Source organism: Schistocerca americana, chromosome 6 (genome assembly GCF_021461395.2).
Source record: "Schistocerca americana isolate TAMUIC-IGC-003095 chromosome 6, iqSchAmer2.1, whole genome shotgun sequence".
Lineage (NCBI taxonomy): Eukaryota > Metazoa > Arthropoda > Insecta > Orthoptera > Acrididae > Schistocerca > Schistocerca americana.
In genome coordinates this window covers 533,483,060-533,494,348 of record NC_060124.1, presented here as the reverse complement: position 1 = coordinate 533,494,348, position 11,289 = coordinate 533,483,060, and positions in this window count along the sequence as shown.

Sequence of the window (11,289 nt, the reverse complement as noted above, 5' to 3'; positions counted from 1 at the left end):
CTCACGAGTAGGTCATCACTCTGTATTCGGATGTCCTTCAGTATTCTAACGAAATCCGCGGAGTTTTTCACGTGATGACTGCAGTGTCCCACCAGTGGTTTCAATAGTGTCGCCAGGTATTTGGCCAGTCCATAACTGTGCGAGTTGATAGTGTCCAGAATCGGCCGTAGAGGCACCCCATCTTTGTGAATCTTGGGCAACCCATACAGGCGCGGTGTCGTTGGCGCTCTGGGATATAGCCGTTTCTGCACTGCCTCTGGTAGATCTGAGTCCTTCAGTAGCGCCACGGTTTTCCTGGTCATCGTCGATGTAGGGTCCTTGTTGAGCTTCCTGTAGGCTGGGTCTTGCAGCAGAGAGCAGATTTTCTGTTGGTAGTCGACTGTGCGAATCAGCACCGTCGCATTTCCCTTGTCTGCTGGGAGGACCATGGTGTCAGCATCATCCCTCAGTGCGCGGATAGCCTCTCGCTCCTGCGCAGTAATGTTAGCTTTAGGGAGTCGTGACTTGTCGATGATCCTGCAGGTCTCCCTTCGGATCTGCTCAGCTTCCTCCTTGGGTAGGCCCCGGATTGCTTCCTCTACGCTGCTGATGATGTCCCGTTTCGGTATGGTCCTTGGTACAGGTGCAAAGTTCAACCCTTTCGTGAGGACAGAAGTTGTGGCTGCATCTAGCACCTTATCTGTCAAATTTACAATAGCTCTGGTGCTATTTGTCACCTTCTGGGTCGACTGAGCTCCAGAGAGTCTGCCGAATTTGTTGATCTGTTTTGCGGCAACATGTCGTTTCTGCACCTCACTGTCGGCGTGAGAGCTGCAGTCAACCCACTCCCAAGTGTGTGCCGGTAATGCTGCTGCCATTTTCAGGTGACATGCGATCAGGATGCGTGCATTCTTGTCCAGTTCTTGCCGTGTGTAGTGAATGCGTTCCCTGACAATGGCCATCCCTGCTCGCCGTAAAATACGATCGGTTTTCTTCGTTTTCACAGGATGTCTTAATTCCGCAAATCGTGGCAAGATGTTCTTGTCTCGGCAACGTTGGAGGAAAGCCAGTGAGCTGAGCAATTTGGCTTTCCTGTTGCGTTCTTTCTGCAGCAGCTTGAAGCTACAGAGCATCTCCTCCCCGTAGAGGTGTCGTAAATGTGTTAATGGAGCAGTAACTACATAGGACAGAAATTCTATATCCTACGTGCTGCATTTGACAAATATGATGATCCTCCCAGAACGTAATTTTCAGTCTGCGGGGGAGTGTGCGCTGTTTTTTGTTATTTTATTTAATAATTAATTTGTTTTTTTTAAGCGGTAAGTAACTGAAATTAATAAGTGCAATAGTTGCGTCGAATTGGGGATGCACATAACTGAAAACATACTTACAGTTGCAGCAAAGCGCAAAAAGAAAGGGAGCAAAAAGTGACGCTAAGGAAGCCATTAAAGAAAACCTTACGGTGGAATCAGTGTCACCCGTAATTTAGCTTCTCTAGATAGATACTGCCTACAGGAAAATTACAGAGACCTTTGGAGAAAAGAGAACCACTTGCATGAATATCAAGAGTTCAGATGGAAACCCAGTTCTAAGCAAAGAAGAGAAAGCAGAAAGGTGGAAGGAGTATATAGAGGGTCTAAACAGGGGCGATGTTGTTGAGGACAAGATTATAGAAAAGAAAGAGGATGTAGATGAAGATGAAATGGGAGATACAGAACTGCGTGAAGAGTTCGACAGAGCACTGAAAGACCTAAGTCGAAACAAGGTCCCGGGAGTAGACAACATTCCATTAGAACTACTGACAGCCTTGGGAGAGACAGTCCTGACAAAACAACACCATCTCGCGAACAAGATGTATGAGACAGGCGAAATTACCTCAGACTTCAAGAAGAATATAGTAATTCCAATCCCAAAGAAAGCAGATGTTGACAGATGTGAAAATTACCGAACTATCAGTGTAATAACTCACAGCTGCAAAATACTAACGCGAATTCTTTACAGAAGAATGGAAAAACTGGTAAAAGCCGACCTCGAGGAAGATCACTTTGGATTCCGTAGAAATGTTGGAACACGTGAGGCAATACTGAGCCTACGACTTATCTTAGAAGAAAGATTAAGAAAAGGCAAACCGACGTTTCTAGCATTTGTGGACTTAGAGAAAGCTTTTGACAATGTTGACTGGAATACTCTCAAATTCTGAAGGTGGCAGTTGTAAAATACAGGGAGTGAAAGGCTATTTACAATTTGTACAGAAACCAGGTGGCAGTTATAAGAGTCGAGGGACATGAAAGGGGGGCAGCGGTTGGGAAGGGAGTGAGATAGGGTTGTAGCCTCTCCCCGATGCTATTCAATCTGTATATTGAACAAGCAGTAAAGGAAACAAAGGAAAAGTTCGGAGTAGGTATTAAAATCCATGGAGAAGAAATAAAAACTTTGAGGTTCACCCATGACATTGTAATTCTGTCAGACAGCAAAGGCCTTGGAAGAGCAGTTGAACGGAATGGACAGTGTCTTGAAAGGAGGGTATAAGATGAACATCAACAAAAGCAAAACGATGATAATGGAATGTAGTCGAATTAAGTCGGGTGATGCTGAAGGGAATTAGATTAGGAAATGGGACACTTACAGTAGTAAAGGAGTTTTGCTATTTGGGGAGCAAAATAACTGATGATATTCGAAGTAGAGAGGATATAAAATGTAGACTGGCAATGGCAAGGAAAGCGCTTCTGAAGAAGAGAAATTTGTTAACATCGAGTATTGATTTAAGTGTCAGGAAGTCGCTTCTGAAAGTGTTTGTATGGGGTGTAGCCACGTGGATGATAAATGGTTTAGACAAGAAGAGAATAGAAGCTTTCGAAATGTGGTGCTACAGAAAAATGCTGAAGATTAGATGGGTAGATCACATAACTAGTGAGGAGGTATTGAATAGATTTGGGGAGAAGAGGAGTTTATGGCACAACTTGACTAGAAGAGGGGATCGATTGGTAGGACATGTTCTGAGACATCAAGGGATCACAAATTTAGCATTGGAGGGCAGCGTGGAGGGTAAAAATAGCAGAGGGAGACCAAGAGATGAATACTTAAACAGATTCAGAAGGATGTAGGCTGCAGTAGGTACTGGGAGATGAAAAAGCTTGCACAGGATAGAGTAGCATGGTGAGCTGCATCAAACCAGTCTCAGGACTGAAGATCACAACAACAACTACAACATAGCCCGTGATGATCCAGCTGCATGGAGGACCGTGGAGTTCACTCCGCAAAGAATGGAAAAAAACCGAGTCGATCCTTTGTGTTACGGAGGATCTTGCAATGTTGTTCCTGAAAATAGTTACAAAAATCTAAAGTGTCCTTAGTGCCGTCTTGAAACAAATAATGCACTGCATGTCCACGAAGCCACGTTACGGCATAGGTTTTTGTGTGTGGGTAATACGTCTCATCATGAAATAATATAGTCTTAGATTCGAAATTATTCGGCGTCACTCGAAGGAAATACGCTGACATTTGCTTCACAAAGTGCCACACAGCCGTAGACTCACCACAGCTAAGACGGTGTTCATCGTTGTCTTCAACGCTACAGCTCGTGCACTTGGGTGAGTCTACCATGTGGGTCGCATGTAGCCTTGATCTGGTCACCTGCTTCCGTTGACAGTGATATTCCACGGCACCGCCATGGGTGTCCAGTGTTACGTGGTGGGTCGTACTCCACACTACTCGCCAGCTGACGTTCCGGTGCTTCTCCTCCACGACGTTATCGGGTCGTCCGCGCTGCAGGACACGATCAACCGTCCTTGCCGTCGCCAGTCGAGTCGCTGGTAGGGCAAGTCGAACATAACTGAGTTCGAGGTAAAAGACATCGCTGTAGAAGAGTGACGAGGGGACGTGGTGAATCGGCGCAGGTGGTGCATATTACATAATATGTTGCAGCACACGAAATTTAGCTAAAATGTTGAATTTTACTTTAGATAAATGTCGAGAAAATTGATCTGACGTAGCATGCTTATTTGTGATAGCGCTGCGCCAGCGATAAAGCGGGAGTGAAGACATTGAACGGAATTCGAAGAAGTTTGCAAAGGAAAATAGGGGTCGATATGATTTTGCGTTTGGTGCAAATTACATATCGCTGGGTATGAAATTTAGCTAATGTATTGAATTTTCCTTTAGACAAATGTCCAGGTAATTAATATCACATAGCACACTCATTTGCGATCGTGCTACGCCAGCGGTAAAGCCAGAGTGAAATATCCCCATCATTCCTTATATTTCATAAATAAACGGTTTGAGACATCGAAATGAGGTTTTGGAAAATTGAAGAACACAAAAAGTAGGGTAGTTTATTTCCATATGTCTATTAGGGAAAACTTCATTGTCTACCGTGTTATTCCATTAACTACAGACTTCTTCGATGAAAGAATATAATTTCTAAGGCCATCAATAGCTGGTGGAACGAGAAATACTCTGGGTTTTGGAACAACATAAGTGAAGACGTAACACGTTTATTTTGTACTGAGGATGTGCTCTTTCATAAGATACTGACCTTATGTTTCCTCAGATCCTCACCTAATAATCTTAATAAACCACTGTTTCAGTATTCACTCGCAATTGCGTCTGTATAACATGTTAGGGAGGTGAGACTGTGTAAACTCCTCCGTGTTTTGGCAAAAGAAGCACATTTTAACATGGCAACATGAGAAATGCGTAGGTTTTTCTCAGACTTCACCACTCGACACTTCTCTGAAAGTTACAAATGCTTAATAAGCCAGGCGAAAATTTTCGGCAGAATTCTCTTCAGATACTAACCAAAGTAGAGGTGACAGATTTTTTTGAATGGTCACCATGTAACTGTGAGTGGGAGGACCCCTGCTTAATATTTACAAAAAAATGTGAGTGTAGGCTTCATTTTAGAACGTCGCTTCCCCTCCAGCGCTCGGAATTTCCCCTACAGCGCCTGCCCGCTGCCCCTACCACTACCGTTCTTCTCATGGGTGCCATGCGGTTTGCTCATCTACTGTTCACGGTATTCTGAGTGGACTGCACTTGGGTACTGAAACACAGTGGTTAAGGAGGGCAGCTTGGGTTTCCAGAAGTCTAGCAAGCTTCCCAGGACCCGTTCAACCTGCTGCACCTGCTAAAAGGTTGCGATATCAATCCATCGTGACCACAGAAGGTCCAGAGACATGATTGTGTAGGTAGTTTCACTGTATCTCAGTTATTGTAATGGTGGGAGTAGCAAAGTGAACAAACCAAACTTATGGGAGATTGACAAGAAGTTAAGACTAGGAGAATAAATACTAGTCACGAAAGTCCAGCATGTGAAAAGTTTTCGTGTGTTTATGAAGCAGCTTCAAATAAACTGGTAGGTATCTCGCGATGCAAATTGTTAAAAAGTCACTAGTCACTCTCTCAGGAACTTAGTGGTTTACAAGAATGTGGAAATATGCGCTAAGGACTTGAGGCCATGTAGCAGTACAGGGGGAGAAGGCTTTCTAAATTTAGGGCAAACATTTATTGATATAGGAAAAAAGTATGGCTCATTGAATATTTACGTCCTAATATCCTTCTCTCCGCTCTGTTGGTTGGCTAGTTGGTGATTTGGGTAAAGGGACAAAACAGCATGGTCATCGGTCGTATCAGGTTATGGAAGGACGGGAAGGAAGTCGGCCGTGCCCATTCAAAGGAACCATCCCAGCATTTGCCTGAAGCAAATTAGGAAAATCACGGAAAACCTCATCAGAATGACCAGATGTGGTTTGAACTGTCGTCATTTCTCCCCTCTGTCTGTCCGTCTTCTCCTCCCTATTTTCTTGTCCATCCCCTCCTGCTCCTCACCCTCTCCTCGGCCATCACCTCGTCCACTCCTCTCTCTGTCCATCCCCTCTTCCCCTCCGTCCATCTCCTTCTTACCCATCTCTTCGTCCATCTCCTTCTCCTCTTCCTGCCTCTCTCTAACCTAGATCCCTGCTTACCGTTATTGCAAACAAAAGTTTGATTGGGAAATGGGGTCGCTTAAACTGGACGAGTAAATTGGTTGGGATCATTGCTATTGAGAGAGACGTCTCCTACTTCTCCATCTGTGTGTATAACTGCTTCAGTTACAGTATTTCGCATAGTTTTAATCTGCTAACGGGCAGGATTACAAACTTTTGGATGATTCAGACTCTGTAACAATATTGTAGTCGTAAGCCGGTCAGTCATAAATACAGCTTTCCTGTTTTTTGTTAAAAGCGACTGCGAGGAAGAAAACGAAACGGCGCATCACTGTGTATATGATTTTTATTTAAAACTAAATGCAAAGGAAAGAATATGCATGGGAGAAACAATAAATCTAGTTGTTTAAATGCCCTGTTATCGTAGTTGAAACCTACTACGAAAATGAAAACTAAACCGCACATTTTCATAGCATAGCACAGAATTTTCTTTCTCGCAATCGGTTTTAACCTCTACTTTGTTGTTTAAAAAAATACAGGCTATATCCGTCTGGATGTTTATTAAACCGTTGTGTCAAAATTTGAAATAAATCGATTAAGAACTTTTCGATGGTTCTGGTAACAACTTTCCCCCTATTTAATTATTTATATATTATGTATATTAAACATATGCATCCCACAGCCATTTCCACAACAGACTGTACGCCGTTACCTATATTAAATAAGGGACACTATTATAAATATATGTGTACATGAAAATACATGTTATTACTAATTGATCAATTACCTAAAAGTTAATCGAATCGCTACCATTATCCGATCGCTGCGATCGGGAAAAGATCCCGAATGAACTGGATCAACGACGACTGAAGAGAATCGTTCAGGGTTACAGAATTACGACCCTTCCGAAAATTGCTGCAGATTTCAATGCTGGGCCATTAACAAGTATCAGCGTACGAACCATTCAACGAAACATCATCGATAGGGGTTCCGGAACCGATCGCCCACTCGCCTACCCTTGATGATTGCACGACACAAAGCTTTACGCCTCGCTTGGGCCAGTCAACAACGATTTTGGACTGTTTATGGCAGGAAATATGTAGTCTGGTTGGACGAGTCCCGTTTCAAATAGTATCGAGCGGATGGACGTGTACGGGTAGGGAGACAACCTCCTGAATCCATGGACCCTGCACGTCAACACGTTCAAGCTGGTGGAGGCTCTGTGATCATGTGGGGCGTGTGCATTTGGAGTGATATGGGACCTCTGATAAGTCTATATACGACTCTCACAGGTGACACATACTTAAGCATCCTGTCTGATCACCTGCATCCATTCATGTCCACTGTTCATTCCGACGGACTTGGGCAATTCCAGTAGGACAATCCGACACCCCACACGTCCAGAATTGCTACAGAGTGGCTCCAGAAATACCCCTCTGAGTTTAAACACTACCGCTTGCCACCAAACTCCCCAGACATGAACGTTATTGAGCATATCTGGGATGGCCTAGCAACCTACTGTTCAGGAGGTATCTCCACCCCCTCGTACTCTTGAGGATTTATGGACAGCCCTGCAGGATTCATGATATCCATTCCCTCCAGCACTACTCCAGACATTAGACGAGTCCACGCCACGTCGTGTTGTCGTTAGGTAGGTTTTGCAGCTTCACTGGCTCTTCCGTGTACATACGCAGTCAAAAGGCGACGAAGTTGTGATAATTAATCCGTGTCTGGAAATGTATGGTTTGGACGTAAAATTAGTTTGAATGTCGAATCGCTTTCAAATCTCTCACTTCACGTAACGCACGCCAACTCAGAAAAAGGTACCGTCCCCAGTTCCTATTTAACTATGACAACGCATACCGATTCCGTCCAGCTAGAGCAGTGGTCCCCAACCTTTCTTAGACCATCGACCACGAGTGCTTAGCTGGAAGTCCCACCCTCCCTAAACCTCCCCCTCTTCCTATCCCCTACATTTTCACCAACTTTATCATCTAACTAAACTGTAGAGTAGAAGATTTTTCTTGAAACACTTTTATTTTTAAAATAAAACTGTAGAGTAAAATATTTTTCTTGAAACACTTTTATTTTTAAAATAATGAAAAGTGAACGATATTAAGTATATGTGTGTGTTTGTGTGCGTGTGCGTGTGTGTGTGTGGGGGGGTGGGGGGGTGGGGGGGGTGGGGATTGGAATGAATGAAGAAGGAATTTGTGATGCATTGGGAATACTACCCACAATTCCTTCTCAGATAAAAGAGCTTACTATCCACAGTGAGGACATACGGTACAAAACATAATTCCCTTCCGTTATTCCTCTCCTTTGTGGCACTTGATTGACCTGCAGACTACAACCGCATTTAAAATCAACTAAGTTAAAATGTCTGCACTTTACTTACTGTTCATAAATCACTTGACTGCTGCACTCCTTACTTATGAACTCGCGGAAATTGGAAGATTTCAGGCTGTTAATGCTTTGTGTCGGACCACAGCCACTAATAATAATAATAACACTGTGTACAGCACTACAGTACCAATAATATAGCTACTGCTGTGACGAGCTGTCAGTTAATTCATTTATCTGTTTGGAAGCGAATAATGAAGCAAGTTCTGGACTTTTTTTCATTAAAACGGGTGGGTGACCAGCCGCGTATGGTTATATGGCTGGTTCCTCTTCTACCACAAAAAATACTTTTGTGATACACCAACAAGGTTTGCTGCTATCTTATCCATCGTGAGTGGCCGTAAGTTAGTTAGCTTTCGGCCACCCTCGACGTTGCCCGTCCCTGCCACGTGGATTCGTAATGTCTCGCTATTTGCTCTTGTATACTATTGGATATTATCAGATCTGATTAACAATTATTTCTCTTACTGTTATCATTGATGTTGGATACAATTTTCTTATTTGTGTTTGGGAAGTGATGGTGATAACATAAAATAAGCAAGAAGAGGGAAAGGTAAGTGCTTTTTGATTATAGCTAGATTCTACTCTTAAACTTCTGTGGATTGGGATGGGGCTGATATGCCAAAATGGTGGTTGTTAAATTTAAGGATTTAGTAGAATTTTTAATGTCTGAAATTTAGAACTGTTGAAACAATAACGATTTCCCCATCAACCCAGCAAGGGATGGAGGACTCGGAAAATTTATTGGAGCTATCCATTCCTTGCTCGCTCCATTTCAATACTACATTACTAATACTAAATATATCTACCATCTTCTAAGTATTGTGAAAAGATAAGTGCATTACGGAATGTCTGTGATCGTCTTATTACAGCGTTGCTGCCGGCCGGTGTGGCCGTGCGGTTAAAGGCGCTTCAGTCTGGAACCGCGTGACCGCTACGGTCGCAGGTTCGAATCCTGCCTCGGGCATGGATGTGTGTGATGTCCTTAGGTTAGTTAGGTTTCATTAGTTCTAAGTTCTAGGCGACTGATGACCTCAGAAGTTAAGTCGCATAGTGCTCAGAGCCATTTGAACCAGCCACAGCGTTGATGTCATAGTTTTGTTACTTCTAGGATGTATTGTTGCTGTTGTTTGTGTTCGTAATTTGCATTGCGTCTCTGTCTTTATCCGTGTCAGTGTTGGTATTTTCCCGCAGTCCCATCTCCTGAGTGTTTTAGTGTCGTCGCAACTCGTGGTATGACCTTGTCTGGTTGTATACCTTTTGGAGTGTCTGGGGGACTTCATTTGTCACTATTCATTTCGTCCAATGTGCCTTCGGCCTTCATATCGGCCACCGTGTGTAGCTGTAGTTGTGTTGGTTTTGCTACGTTAGTGTTTAGTGGACAGTGAAATACTTTACGTTCGGGAGATCCATATTCCCTACATTTGCAGGTGTCACCTTGGTTGACTCCCACACGATGTAAATGCACTGCGTACGGGCCGTGACCAATCAGAAAATACACCATGTCCAGGAAAATTGCCAGACCTTACGGCCCTTGTCGCCCGTGTTCCATTCCCTCTGCCATGTGTCCACTCTCCATTTGGTAAGTTGGCGCCTCTCATTGAAATCCTGTCCTGTACTGTGTCGCCCTGTCGTGTCTCCCTACCTTTAACCAGTATATTGCTGCCTTTAGTCTGATGGTTAGATCGATCGGAAATGTTCCGAGGAGCACACATAACGCTTCCGCTGCGTTGTTCCAAAGACCCCTCACAACAGCGCTTCTTTGTTCCTTTCTTACGGTGTTCCTTGTTGTTGACAGACGTAGCCTGTGGGCCCAAGTACTGACCGAAGAACAAACTACGGACTCTAACAGCGCGCACTGGCATGTCCTAAGTGTTCTTAGTGGCAGTCTGTAATGACTTGTGTTCAGCCTGCAAGTTGTGCATTATCTTGGTTGCTTTGTTGCTCATTATTTTTATATGATCGTTAAAAGTCAGTAGTTCGTCCAGATGCAAGCTGAGGTACCGTGTTGTATGTTGTCTGTGTACGTTTGTGTTGTGTAATTTTTATGATCGGGCCTCGCGCGAGCGATCCTTTGAGTAAAATGTAAACAGTTTCATTGAGGGCTATTTGTCGTTTATTGATGTTGCACCACTTGTTGATATCCGTAAGAAGGTGAGTGGATTTGTGTTCTCTTGAGTGCGAAACGACTGCCACCAAGAGGTTGCCCGATTAGGCAGCCACTCCGTTTGCACAGTTGCCCCCATCAAGCTGGTTGAGTAGAAGCTCGAAAGCGACGTCCCATAAGACAAGGCCACAGATTGGCCCTTTCGGACAGCGTTTGGTGATTCTATTGACCACCTTTTGATTGCCTGCTTGCCATTCCACCATCCTGTCCCTACAATAGAGAGACAATTGCATAGGGCCTTAGGTGCCCGTAACTCCTTGAGACGAGCGAACATAACCGGCCACCATAAATTATCAAATGCCCCTGATATACAAATGAGTGTGGTTGTTGCATATTTTGTGCTAGTACTTTGTATGTTTTCTGCTGTCTTATTTAAAGCATCAGCTATTAACTTTTTCTATTCAGAGGCATACTGATTTGGACCAAGGCCGGCCTGTTGTCCATCCGACTGCAGCCTATTGCACGCTAACCGCTCCTGAACCTTAGCCAAGGTGTTGATGAGGTAAACAGGCCTGTACGTTTTAGGATTAGCAGGGTCTTTATCTTTCGATTTTTTGATTATCACTGCATTCACTGTCCTAGTCTTAGCGCTTCATTTATTGGATCTGTCATGTACTTTACAGTTTGAGGTGCGGCACTTTTGAGCATCTCTGAGTGTATACCGTCATTGCCTTTAGCCTTCTTGGATTTGAGTTTGCAATAGCACAAGCAACTTCCTCACGCGTGAAGTGTCTCGTGTGTCTTTTGTCTTGGTAAACTTCATGCATCTTTTGACCCATTTCTGCATGCAGTGCTTCATCACTCAGCGGATCGTCA